Source organism: Nannospalax galili, unplaced genomic scaffold, assembly GCF_000622305.1.
Source record: "Nannospalax galili isolate Female #2095 unplaced genomic scaffold, S.galili_v1.0 scaffold569, whole genome shotgun sequence".
Taxonomy (NCBI): Eukaryota; Metazoa; Chordata; class Mammalia; order Rodentia; family Spalacidae; genus Nannospalax; species Nannospalax galili.
This window is the reverse complement of record NW_008360300.1, coordinates 26,124-39,271: the sequence shown is the minus strand read 5'-3', so window position 1 is coordinate 39,271 and position 13,148 is coordinate 26,124. Positions and strand designations below refer to the sequence as shown.

The 13,148-nt window shown below is 38.1% G+C and overlaps 1 pseudogene; it reads right to left on the bottom strand.

Annotated features, from left to right (window-relative positions):
* Positions 1-441: 441 nt before the first annotated feature.
* Positions 442-940, bottom strand: LOC103726626 (annotated as a pseudogene).
* Positions 941-13,148: the final 12,208 nt, after the last annotated feature.

Sequence of the window (13,148 nt, the reverse complement as noted above, 5' to 3'; positions counted from 1 at the left end):
AAGCTCCATCCCTTCCATCAGAGATAGTTCCTGGTAACTGTTTAGAATCAGACCTGGGGAAGGACAGAGCCCTCCCTGGCCTCCCTCAGCCTCCCCGAATCCCAGGTGCAGCCCTGTGGAAGGCACAGGAAAGGACCATGAGGGTAGGAGGCAGGAGGCAGGGTGTCTTCTTGTCTTCTTGGGGTGCAGTAGGGTGGTGGCGAAGGCTGGCTTGTGGGCAGGTAGACTGTTGTATATTGGAAATTAAGCCACGCCACGAGGTCAAAGTTGAGGTAAGGGAGATTTTACTGCCGGGCTGCAGGGGCACTCAGGGAGCACAGACAAAGAGCAGCCCTGAAAGGAGTTTGCAAGGGCCTTTTATACACACTCAGATGGTTTGCAAAAGCAGGAATACAAGGGACCAATCATTATGATTCAAACTCAAGTACATATTTGCATAAGTCAGTTAAAGTTCACACTTCTTTTCATCTTAAACAGACCATTGGCAACTGGCAAGAGAAAGACATAGGCCCCACTGGGCGTGTACAGGTACCCATAGGCTCCAAACAGGGTTCACCTCTGGAAGCTTGAGTTGCCACCTGGAGCATCCCTTGTCCAAAACTCGATGGTGCCCCCCGCTGTGGAGTTTAGCCTGTAGGAAGCGAAGACTTCCCAAACACCTCCTGCTTCAGCCTTCACTGTTCCCTTAATGAAGTTTGTACCAAACACTGGCTGCTTGATCTCACAGTCCTTCATCAGATAAAACAGCATCATGAAGGACTGCATGGCATCCTTCCCCTTAGACAGAAAGATAACCCAGTGCCTTTCTTGGTCCCTCCGAAGCCCTCTGGCACATTCTTCTTGTCATTGAATGTAAGTTCCACATGCTCATAGGACATGAGGATGCTCTCGGTGTTGTTGATTACTCACTGCCCTCGGACTGATTCTTGTTGAGTGCCATAGTGTGTCCACATGGGGTCCTGAGACTTGCAATGCTCTCAAAACTTTTTCTGAATCTTTTTGTTAACTGAAAACATTTCTGCTAACAGACCTGTCTCTGGTCTGGTGTAACTATGGTGATCTGATATAATCATGGTTATTGGCTTTGCCCCTGGCATGGTGTAACTGTGAATTTTGATTTATAAACACCACTATGCCTCCCCTAGGGAGCAAGTGTTCTTTTAGGTGTTAAACCCCATTCTGCCCACCAGCTAATAAAAAACTCCTGATTCTACCATCGCTGTGTGGCATTCCTCTGTGCTTCTCACTTGGTGTTACACTTTTAATATATTTTCCCTGCTCATTGGGCTTTCAGGTACTTGACAAGACCTCTCATATTATTCAGTTGTTTCTCCCATGGTATGTGGGTTGACATTGTCCCTTAACAGCATTTAGTATTAATTTAAATTTGTATTGCTAACACCTTCATTACAAAAGGTCGAGTTCCTCCTGGTTTTTATTCCTGAGACAAAATCTCAGTGAAGAGCTGAAGGGAGAAATGGCTGATTCTCCAGTCAATGCATCCCAGGTAATTTCCATGTCAAGTTTTCTTCTAGGAATGTTATATGTGTAGATGCTGCAAGTCTTTAATTCTCTGCTTCTAATAATGCTTTCTAAAAGGGATCCTTAGATTCTTTTTGTTTATGATAGTCAAGATTAATTTTTTAAATTCTCATCTCCTATATAGCAAAGCCTTGTCTCCATTCTATCTCCCAGAAGATTATTTTTGTGATGGTAAGTAATCGCCATGAATTTATGACCTGTCATTCTGAAAATGTTTCTATTGTGACTGATGAACAAAGACATTTGCTAATGCCCAATGTCTGAGGATGGGCTGTTGCTTTTATGTATTAGAGAGGAAGGACTCATGTGAGAGGGTTCCATTTGAGGGATTATTAGGTCCTTGCACCAGCCTTGTGAACATGCACATTGAAAGACATGGAAGTCATTGCTAGAACCCCTGAGAAATTTTTGGAAACATGGAATTGGAGGAGATGTGGTACCTTAGCTCATTATACTAAATATTTATTCACACTAGAATGTGTAGAATACAGCAAGCGTATGTGGCTTGATCCTGCCATATAACTGTTGTTTCTTGAGAGTAGATTGAGCTTATAGTTTATTTCTCTTTCGTCCCTTAACCTCACAGCAGTGATGAGGTATGTATCCAATTGTTGACTCTTGATATTGATTTTTTTCTTAAATTATCTTAGATAATGCTCTCCAAGTACTAAATAAAATAAAAAGTTGAAAATTATGAGATTCATAACCAATTGCTCAAATTTTCTTTTCAGCCATTCTTATGAGCAGTATTGCATTTAAATAGTAATGAATGGAAGCAATAACAGTTTAATGTATTCATTTTATTCACAGGCCATCTTTATCTCTGTACTTTGTACATTTATGCATCTGTGTTTACATCAAATGCAAACATTTGGTGGTTTTTAGTCTTACCTTTGTTTTTGTAGAACATTTGAGTAGTGTAGCAATCTCTACAATGTCTGAAATTGTTACTTACTGTGCTGGTTTGTGTTTATGTTTAGAAAACTTTAGATCATATCAACTGTTCTAATGTTGATTATTCCATTTTCTCATAATGGCAATCATATTATCATGAAAATATAGACTATTTGATATTATGATTCAATGTTTGGGGAAATTGTAGAATGTACATTTTTTACTCCTTGTTACTGTGAAGAAATCAACTTTTTGATTTTAACTTCATCTATAATTTTTTCTACTTCTTTCTAGCTTGTTCCTATTCAGTTTGTGTGGTATTTGCTCTGGAGCTTTTGTTCTGAAGTGAGATTATTAGAATATAATCCTATAAAGCCTAACAACAGAGCAGATTGATTCAGAAGTAATATTTTAGCTAGATCTACAGTTAAGGATGTTAGCATTTAAAGCACAATTTTATTCCATCTGAGATACATGCACTATGACCCTGTGTGACATAAACTAAGCAAAAGTAGGTTACTTTGTTTGGATCCTAAATTTATAACTTTCTTCAGTGTCTCAGCTTCTTATTTACTTATTTTGTTACTTTCTTAATTATTTTTATATTTATATTCAATTTTGTGCATATCATATAATATATCTTAATGAAATTTAGACCACTTCACCTGTCTCAACCCACCCTATAGGTCCCCCATGAGATTTCAGGTATTCTTTCATATATTTTAAGTCCTATCCAGTAAAGCATTTCTATCCAGATGTCCCTCCATGCAAGCTCATCCACTGGAATCTATTCAGCCTATCGAAAGTCACTCCCTTAAAGATCTACTCTCCCTCACTCCAGAGTAATCATTTGTCGATCGTTCTTTGGGGCCTGCTGCCAAATTCCCTTATTCTATGCTGGGTTTTGTCTGATTGAGCCAGCATGGGTTTTGTGCATGTTGTCAGCATTTATTCAAGCTCCCGTGAATAAGATTCCAGTGGCTCTTACAATCTTAGCACCCCATCTTCCACAATGGTACCTGAGCCATGGGTGTGTCAGGTTTAACATAGCATTCCTACCCAGGATAGCTCCCTAAAGTCTCTTTTCTTCCCTTAAACTTGGCCAGTTGTGGCCTTCTGTGTGCATTGTGCTCTGTTGTGTGAGGAAGCTTCACTGTTGAGAGTTGAGAGTGTGTTAGTGTTCTCTCTGCCCGTTGCTCTGCTGTCTTCTAGGAGCCTTAGGTGCAGAGGTTGCCCTGTAGATGTGTCACAGCTGGTCATCTCTTAGACGTATTTTTTTTTTGTGTGTGACCACTTGTGAACACTATAATAGCCTCCATCTATTGCAAAAATCTTTTTGATTAGTGGTGTCTGGTGCATTTGTTTGTGAATATAAGGATACATATTTTGCATACAGTAAGAAATTACATTTGTGTAGATATATGAGTTTTCTCTAGGATCTATGACATCTCCAGCCATGTGTATTTGGCTCTGTTTACAGGGCCACCCAGAAGTTCCCTCTGATTGAGAGGGCTATGAGTCCGATTGCATAGCTGATGATTGCCCCCAGTCAGCAGTGCTACTACTGCACCAACAGAAGTAATTCGCTGTGCCAGCTGTGGTGCGTATTCGAATTTAGAGCTGGGCTGGACCATTCATTGATTTCCTCCCTTAGAAACTTGCATAGTACACTCTAGAACTATGAGAGCTAGTTTTCAGGGAGAAGGTTTCCAAGTCAATTCCAGCTCCATCTGTCCAAGTCCTATGTCTGAATTATGTCCTGTCCTCAGCAACAGGATAGTGCCTTCAATTTCTGGGAGGTCATAAAGGACTTTGGCAGTAGTTTGTATTATTTTGGGAGTCTCATACTATTCTGACCAACAACGTGAAGACATATTTCACCTCTTTGGCACTGTGATCCTCATTATATAGCCTTCATACATACACATGCACTGATATTCAGATATTGTATGTGTATTTTTCAGGGGGTTTGCATTAATACATTTCCCTCTTGCTTTTTAAACCATCTAAGCTCTCCTTATTTCTCCTCTCTATCTCCCTGTCTAACCTCCCACTTCCCTCCCCAGTTTAAATGCCCACATTTCCCCTTCATAATACCTGTCTCCTATTCCCCCTTCTCTTGAGCTCCTTCTTTCCCTTTACCCCCAAGTTTCCCGATGTGTTCTTTTCTCCTTCACAGCTTCATATCCCCATTTTTCCCATTTCCCCTTGGTAACGTCTGTTCCTACAATACCCTCCTTTGAACTCTTTCCTTCCCTTAACCTCTGTGTTTCCTTTACATTTTCCTGACTCCTGCTGATATTTCAGGATATATACTCACATATAAGGGATTGTTGCTATGATCAGAAAATGAGGGAGAAAATAATTTGCTTGCCTTTCTGGGCCTGTGTTACTTCACGTAGTGTAGCATTTTCTTGTTCCATCCATTTACTTGAAAATTTCATAATTTCATCTTTCCTTAATGCTATTAGGGCTCCACTGTGTAAATGTACCACATTTTCATGACCAATTCATCAGTTGAGAGAGATTTAGGATGTTTCTACTTTTTAGCTATTGTAAAAAGAGCAGCAACAAATATGGATGCCTATATATCTCTACGGTAGAATGGGTTCCTTGGGCATATGCAAAGGAGTGGCATAACTGGATCATATGGTAGATTCATTTTTTTAGTTTTTTAATTGGGTTCCACAGTGCCTTTCATAGTGGTTGTATGAGTTTGCATCCCCACAAGCTGTGAATGAGTGTTCCCCTTTCCCCACATCCTCACCAGCATTTTGTATCTTTTGTTTTCTTGGTCTTAGCCAGTCTGACTGGGGTAAGATTGAACCATAAAGTGGTTTTATCTGCATTTCTCTAATTACTAAGGATGGTGAGTACTTTTTAAGGTGTTTCTTGGCCATTTTTATTTCTTCATTTGAAAATTCTCTGTTCAGGTCCTTAACCCATCTTTTTAGTACATCATTTATTTTCTTGTTTTTTGAGTTCTTTGCATATTCTGGATATTAATACCCTGTCAGATGTGTAGCAGATGAAGGTTTTCTCCCACTCTGTGGGTTTCCTCTTCACTTCCTTGGTTTTTTATTTTGCTGTACAGATTTTCAGTTCAAAGAGATCCCACTTGTTAATTATCAACCTTAATGCATGAGCAACTGATGTCTGATTTAGAAAGTGCTTTCCTACACCTATATCTTATAGAGTTCTTCCTATGTTTTTTTCTAGCAGTTTTAGAGTTTCAGATTTTATATTGAGGTCTTTGATTCATTTGGACTTGACTTTTGTGCAGGGTGAAAAATAAGGAAGGGTCTGTTGGGTACGCATGTCCTTCAAGGGAATTAGAACTGAACCCCAAGAGACTCAGAGGTGGAAGGTCTACTGATGGATGCTGAAGACACTGAGAGATGCTAAGGACACAGGAAACGCTGGGCACACTGGGGAAAAAAGGGAGGAGAGTAGCCATCTTGGGAGTGGAGCATGATGTACCATGGGCAGGACACAGTACTGATGGTGTGGATCTCGAGATATGGGAGAAAGAGAACCCACGAGGCTTCATGTCTTTGTAAGTTATACCCTTCTGAGTAGCATAAACTTTTTTGTTAAGCCCAAATAAATATTCCTACTGCCCCAATTCTAACTTAATAGGAAAATAGTGATAGTTTAGCTAGAACAGTGCTCTCTAGGATTCCATTGAACACGTGTGGGTCTCTTGGGAAAATTTGGCACTACAAGGTCCAATTTCATTCTTCTACAGTGAGAGATCCAGTTTTGCCAGCACTCATTGTGTGTTATTGGCGCATTTGTCAAATATCAGGTGGCTCAACTTGCATTCATTCATGTCTGGGTATTGTATTGTGTTCTATTGATCTCTATGTCTGTTTTTGTGCTATGGCAATATTGTTTTTATGACCACAACTCTGTAATGTATTTTAATCTGGTATGATCATTCCCCCAGCAATTTGCCCATGATTTATTTGACTATTCAGGGTCTTTAGTGATTCCATGTGAATGTTAGGATTTTTTTTGAAAAAATCTCTGTGAAGAACATCATGGGGATTTTGAATGGCATTGTATTGAATCCATAGATTGTTTATGGTTATGTGGGTCATTTACACGATATAAATTCTACCAATCCATGAGTATGATACAATCTTCCATATCCTGTTGTCTTCTTTCTCTCTCTTTCTTTAAATACTTAAGTGTTTCATTGTAGATATTTTTAATATGTTTGGTTAGGTTTATTCCTAGATTTTTTTGAAGCTATTATGAATAGAAGGGTTACCTTGAATGTTTTTTCCAATGGTTTGTTATTGGTATATAGAAAGGTTACTGATTTTTGTAAGTTGATTTTGTAATCTGCCACTTTACTGAGAGTATTAATTATTTCTAACACATTTCTAGTTGATATTTGTGGTCTCTTATGTATAATATAATGTCATCTGCAAATAGTGATAATTGCACCTCTTCTTTTTCAATTAGTAACCCTTTATTTCATTCCATTGTCTTAGTGCTCCAGCAAGAGTTTCAAGTACTATATTGAAAAGGAGTGGAGATAGTGGACGGCCTTGTCTGGTTCCTGATTTTAATGGGAATGCTTCCAGTTTTTCCCCATTGAGAATGATATTGACTGTGGGTTTGTTGTATGTAGCTCTAATCATGTTTAAGTGTTCTCTCCAGTCCAATTCCCTCTGGGACTTTTAACAGGAATGCATGTTGGATTATTTTCAAAGGCCTTTTCTGCATCTATTGAGACGACCATGGGATTTTTGACTTTAAGTCCATTTATATGATTGATTGCATTTACTGACACATATATTGAATGATCCCTGCATCTGTGGAATACAATTGACTCAGTCATGGTGGATGATCTTTTTAATGTGTGTCTGTATGTCATTTGTGAGAATTTTGTTGCACATTTTGTATCTGTATTTGTTAAGGCTACGGGCCTATAGTTTACTTCTTTTGTTGTATCGTTACCTGGTTTGGGTATTAGGGAAATACCGACTTCATAGGCATTTGGGAGTTGTCTGTCTCTGTCTTTTTCAGAAATTTAAGACATAGTGGACAGCCAGGTGTAGTGGCACATGCAGTGGCAGGTGAGTACATCTGAGGACAAGGCCAGCCTGGTCTACACAGAGCATTCCAGGCCAGCTGGGGCTACAGGAAGACCCTGTCTCAAAAAAAAAAAGAAAAAAAAGTGTAAAGAAAAGAGGTATTGGTTGTAGATCCTTGACTCTCAGGTTTAATTCTGCAGTGAATCCATCTGGGGCTGGGCTTTTTTTTTTTTTTCCCCACTCAGGACGTTTTGTAGTACTGCTTCAATTTTCTTATTTGTTATGGGTCTGTTTAACTTGTTGATCTCTTCTTGGATTAAAGATGGTAGTGCCCATGACTTTAGAAATTCATTCATTTCCTTTAGAGTTTTGTGTTTAAAGGAGTTTTTTTTTTTTTTTTATAGTATTCACTTACAAGGTCCTGGATTTCCTTTTTTTATCTGTTGTGATGTTTCCCCTTTAATCTCTGACTTTTTAAATTTGGATTTGCTTTTTCTTTCTTTTGGTTAACTAGGCTAAGTGTTGCTTGCCTTGTTTAATGTTCCAAAGAACCAGCTCTTAGATTCATTTATTTGTATTGTTTTCTTTGTTTCTATTTCTTTAATTTCTGCTCTAATTTTTGTCTCATTTACTAGGTTTGAAGTTTATTTTTTCTTGCCTTTCCAGAGTCTTGGGTTGTACTGTTAAGTACATGTGCTCATTCTGATTTTTTAAATGTAGGCAGTAAGAGCTATAAACTTCCATCTAGGACTGCTTTTAAAGTGTCCCAGAGGCTTTGCTCTGTTTTATTTTCATTTTCATTTACTTTGAGAAACACTTTTATATTCGATTTCTTCTCTGACACATTGATCATTCAGGAGTGTGTTGTTTAATTTCCATGAGTTCGTGTAGTTACTAGAGCTTCTGTTGAATATAAGCATTATTGCACTGTGGTGTGCTAGAATGCATGGAATTGTTTCAATTTATTTTGTATTTGTTGACATTTGTTTTGTGATCCAGAATATGGTCAATATTAGAAAAACTTGCATGGGCTGCTGAGTAGAAAGTGTATTTTTTGGTGCTTGGGTCCATTTTATGTACGATGTAATTTAGTTTGGATGTCTCTCTGTTTACTCTTTGTCCAGTTGACCAGTCTTTTGAAGATAGTAGGGTATTAAAGTCATCTTGCATTACTGAGTTGGGGATAATCTGTTTTATAGACCTGGAGTACTGTTTTTCTGAAACTGGGTGCTCCAGAGTTTGATGCCTATTTTCTCTTGATTGTAATATACTGTAATATATTCTTGGTCAGTTTTTTTGTTGGTTTGATTAGAATGGAGTAACTCTATCTCTTCTTATTAGTTTTAATTTGAATCCTATTTTACATATATTAGAATTGCAACACTGCTTTCTTCTTAGAGCCATTTGCTTGGAATATATTTTCCCATCCTTTCACTCTAAAGTAGTGTCTATCCTTGAAGGTGAGATGAGTTTCCTGAAGACATTTTTCTTTCTTGATCCATTCCAGTACAGTGTCATTTGACTGGGGAGTTGAGGCCATTGATATTTAGTGTTATTATTGAAGGATGTGTGTTGGACACTGTGTTTTAATTCCTTTGTGTTTGTGGCCCTCTTGATTTTCCGTTATTATTCCTTTCTTTGTTCTCCTTCTGTAACTTCTTGGGTGTACTTATTCCTTTCTTCAGCCATTTGCGTTGCTTCAAGTATTCTCTCTTAGGCTGCTTTGGTGGCCATGAAGTTTTTCAGTCTATTCATGGCATGAAAAATTTTCTGTTACCCTTTGAACTTGATTGATAGTTTTTCTGGAAAATATTCTGGGTTGGCATCCATAGTTGTTTAGAACTGGGAATACTTTGGTCCAGGCTCTTCTGGCTTTCATAGTTTGCATTGAAAAGTCAGCTTTAATTCTAATGGGTTTTCCTTTATATGTAACATGCTGATTTTTTTTTCTAGCAGTATTCAGTACCCCATCTTTTTTCTGTATATTTAATGGTTTTTCTGTGATGTAGTATGGGGAGTTTCTGCTGTGGTCATGTTTAATTGTTGTGAATTTCCATAGGTAAGTCTTTCCTTAATTTAGGGAAGTTTTCTTCTATAATCTTGCTGAAGATCTGTTCAACACCATTGCCTGAGGTTCTCCTTCCTGTATGCCTATAACCCATAGATTTCATCTTTTTATGTTGTCCCACATTTCCTGAATATTCCATTTTGGTGGAATTTATCCATCATTTTAAAACACTAGCAGTTTGTCTCCCTTAGCTACAGGGGCACTACAGTATTAGAGACCAAGATTTGAAGTCTTACATCTGAGCAGCACTTTCTGGTTAGGAACAAAACCATCAATGAGAAATAATTGTCTAAATAACTTTTTATATAGACTTAAGCCTATTGTCTGGGAAGAGTTCCCTTGAACTCTTAAAGAAATATACTGATGACTTTACTCTTTGGTTATACTTTCCTTTTGGGTGTTTAAGACCATAAATTTATGCCAAATAAATAAATTTATTTTTACACTTAAGGTCATTCGAGGATCTGTTCCTCAGGGGTCACATGGGCTTGGGAGGAGCTCCTGGCTCCTTTCTTTTACCAGTTCCATTTATGTGAAGATAAGTCAAAGGTCCTGCTCAACCATGTCTGGCTTCAGTTGGAAGCATGAATGAGATGTTTCCTTTGAGTTGACCCTCCTCTTTGTAGACTGGACACTGGATCAAATCAATCTTGTGGGGTCTTCATGTCCTCCCTGAACAAGAGGACATGTGACTTGCCATATTTACAGGACATTTTGAGAGACATTCCATAGTCCCCTGGAACTTAGATGACCTTGGAGGGCAAGGGGAAAAAACTGTCCTTTAAATCCCTCTGACCACATTAGTATAGGCCTCAAACTATGGCTGTTAAACACCCAATACGGTTAGTTCCACCAGTCTGGTACTTTTAATTGTCATGTGCTTTGTAGATAAGGCTTGGGTAAAAAACCAAATATTCTCAGATAAACCTTGACTAGATACATATTTTGTTTCTTAAGCTAGTTGACTAAACTATGACATTAGAAATTTTAAGATTATGTGTATATTATTTTGGTTTCATCCTTTATGTATCATAACAAACCTAAACAGACCTTCATCACTGGCTCAGGCTTTCTCATTTTTTCTATTTTGGAAAATATCTCCATTTCCCATATTCTTTTAACATCTTTTACATTCTCATTTTCTTTTTTTAAAGATAATTATATCACTGGGCATGGTGGTGCACACCTTTAATCCCAGCACTTGGGAGGCAGTGGTAGGTGGATCTCTGTGAGTTTGAGGCCAGCCTTGTCTACATAGTGAGTTCCAGGCCAGCTGGGGCTACAGAGAGACGCTGTTTCAAAAAGACCAAAAAAAAAAAATTATAACTCATTCTACTGATGAGACTTTCTATTGTTGTTTGTAATTGGTTTATGGATTTTATCAATGTTCATTTTCATTTGGAATTTCTTCACTATTTCTCATTTTTATTTCACTTTTCAAGTCATAAATTGTTTTAATTATTTCATAACTCACATATTTGTATATTCTTGGGCTTCCATCGTAAGTTTATGCTTTCCTCTTTGATTTCTTTGAGTTTGTGTTTTCTTCAAGATCTTTGAGCATGTTTATAATTACTCTTTTAAATTCTGCATCCTGGAATTTCTTAGGGTGGTCTTCATTGTAGTGCACTTCTGTAGAACTAGTGGGTTTTCTTGTGGACCTATTCTCTTGGTTTGTCATAGTACTCATGTTTTTGCACTTCTGTTTGGGCATATGAATGTTTTTGTTGGTTATATGTCCATTAGGCACTTCTACCTTTTTTGTTGAATTTAATTTCAGTTCTGTTTATATTGTTTATGTAGCTTGGTTGCTTTCTGTTCAGGTATGGAAAATAAGTTGGTGAGTGTTTCAGGTTCTTGCAGGGAAGTAGAGTCTCTGTGTGGATGGTGGGACAGTGCAGTAGGTAGGCTGGTCAGGTTAATAGGAGGGCTACTCTGTGTCAGAGAGATCAGGAGCCAGTGGAGTCTATGTTAGAGAGTTTAGAAAGTTTAGGTTAGGAAGTTAGTCCAGAGATCTGAAGCAGAGGAATTTGAGCCTGTCTGGGGCCAAGGCTGACAAGGGACAGGGTGGGGTTGGTTGAGATGAATGGAATAGAGATGCAGTGGCTGGGATCTGACTTTACCCAAGTCCTGGCTGGGCAGGTCTGTCTGGCTGATCGGGAGCCAGGGATGATGATGGGGAGGGGGGGCACCTGAGTAGGAAATTAGTAATCTATGGTTGGGTTTTTAGATAGTCTGGGTTTGGAAGCTGGCAAATAATTTGATGCATGTTTCAGGTTCTTGTGGCAAGATATTTAATCAAATAGCACATCTTAGAATTCATACCAAGGATAAATCCTACAAAGGTGAAGAATGTGACAAGTCCTTTCTCAATACCATAGGTCATAGAATACATCATAGACTTCATAATGGAATGAAACCCTACACATTTGAAAAGTCCTTTACCAACACCTTAAAGCTTAGAGTACATGAGAAAATTCATACTGGAGAAAAACTCTACAAATGTGATGACTGTGACAAGACCCTTTCCAGTACTGCAGATTGTAGAATACATCAGAGAATTCACAATGGAGTGAAACATGACAAATGTGAAGAATGTGACAATTCCTTTACCAACACCTCAGAGCTTAGAGTTCATCAGAGAAAACATGCTGGAGAGAAACCCTACAAATGTGAAGATTGTGACAAGTCCTTTAATAATCAAACGGCACATCTTAGAGTACATGAGAGAATTCATACTGGAGAGAAACCCTACAAATGTGAAGACTGGGACAAGTCCTTTATTCATGTGACATATTTTAGAACACATCAGCGAATACATACTGGAGAGAAAACCTACAAATGTGAAGACTGACAAGTCTTTTAGTCAGATGGCACATCGTAGAGTACATGAGAGAATTCATACTGGGGAAAAGCCCTACAAATGTGAAGAATGTGACAAGCCCTTTAGTTGACTCACGTCTTAGAGTCCATGAGAGACTTCATACTGGAGACATACCCTACAAATGTGAAGACTTTGACAAGTCCTTTAGTCATGTGTCATATCTGAGAACACATCAGTGAATACATACTGGAGAAAAACCCTACAAATGTGAAGACTGTGACAAGTTCTTTAGTCACAGGGCTCATCTTAGAGTACATGAGAGAATTAATCCTGAAGAAAATCCCTTCAAATGTGAAGACTGTGACAAGTCCTTTAACAACACCTCATCTCTTACAGTACATGAGAGAATTCATACTGGACAGAAATCCTAGTAATGTAAAGAATGTTGCAAGTCCTTTAACAAGACCTCAAATTATAGAGATCATGTGTGAATGCATTCTGGAGAGAAACCCTACGAATGTGAAAACTGTGAAAAGTCCTTTACTCGTATAGTAACTTTTGGAAAACATCACAGAATTCGTAATGAAGAGAGATACCACAAATATAAGTAATGTGGTAGTTTAACCATATATCAAATGGGAAAAATTGTCAAGAATACATACTAGAGAGACAGTTTAAAAATGTGCAGAATTTGGCAAATCCTGGGTTCAACCTGCAGAGAACAACACAGAATCCATACTAGAGGGAAAATTTTAAATGCAAGAATTATGTT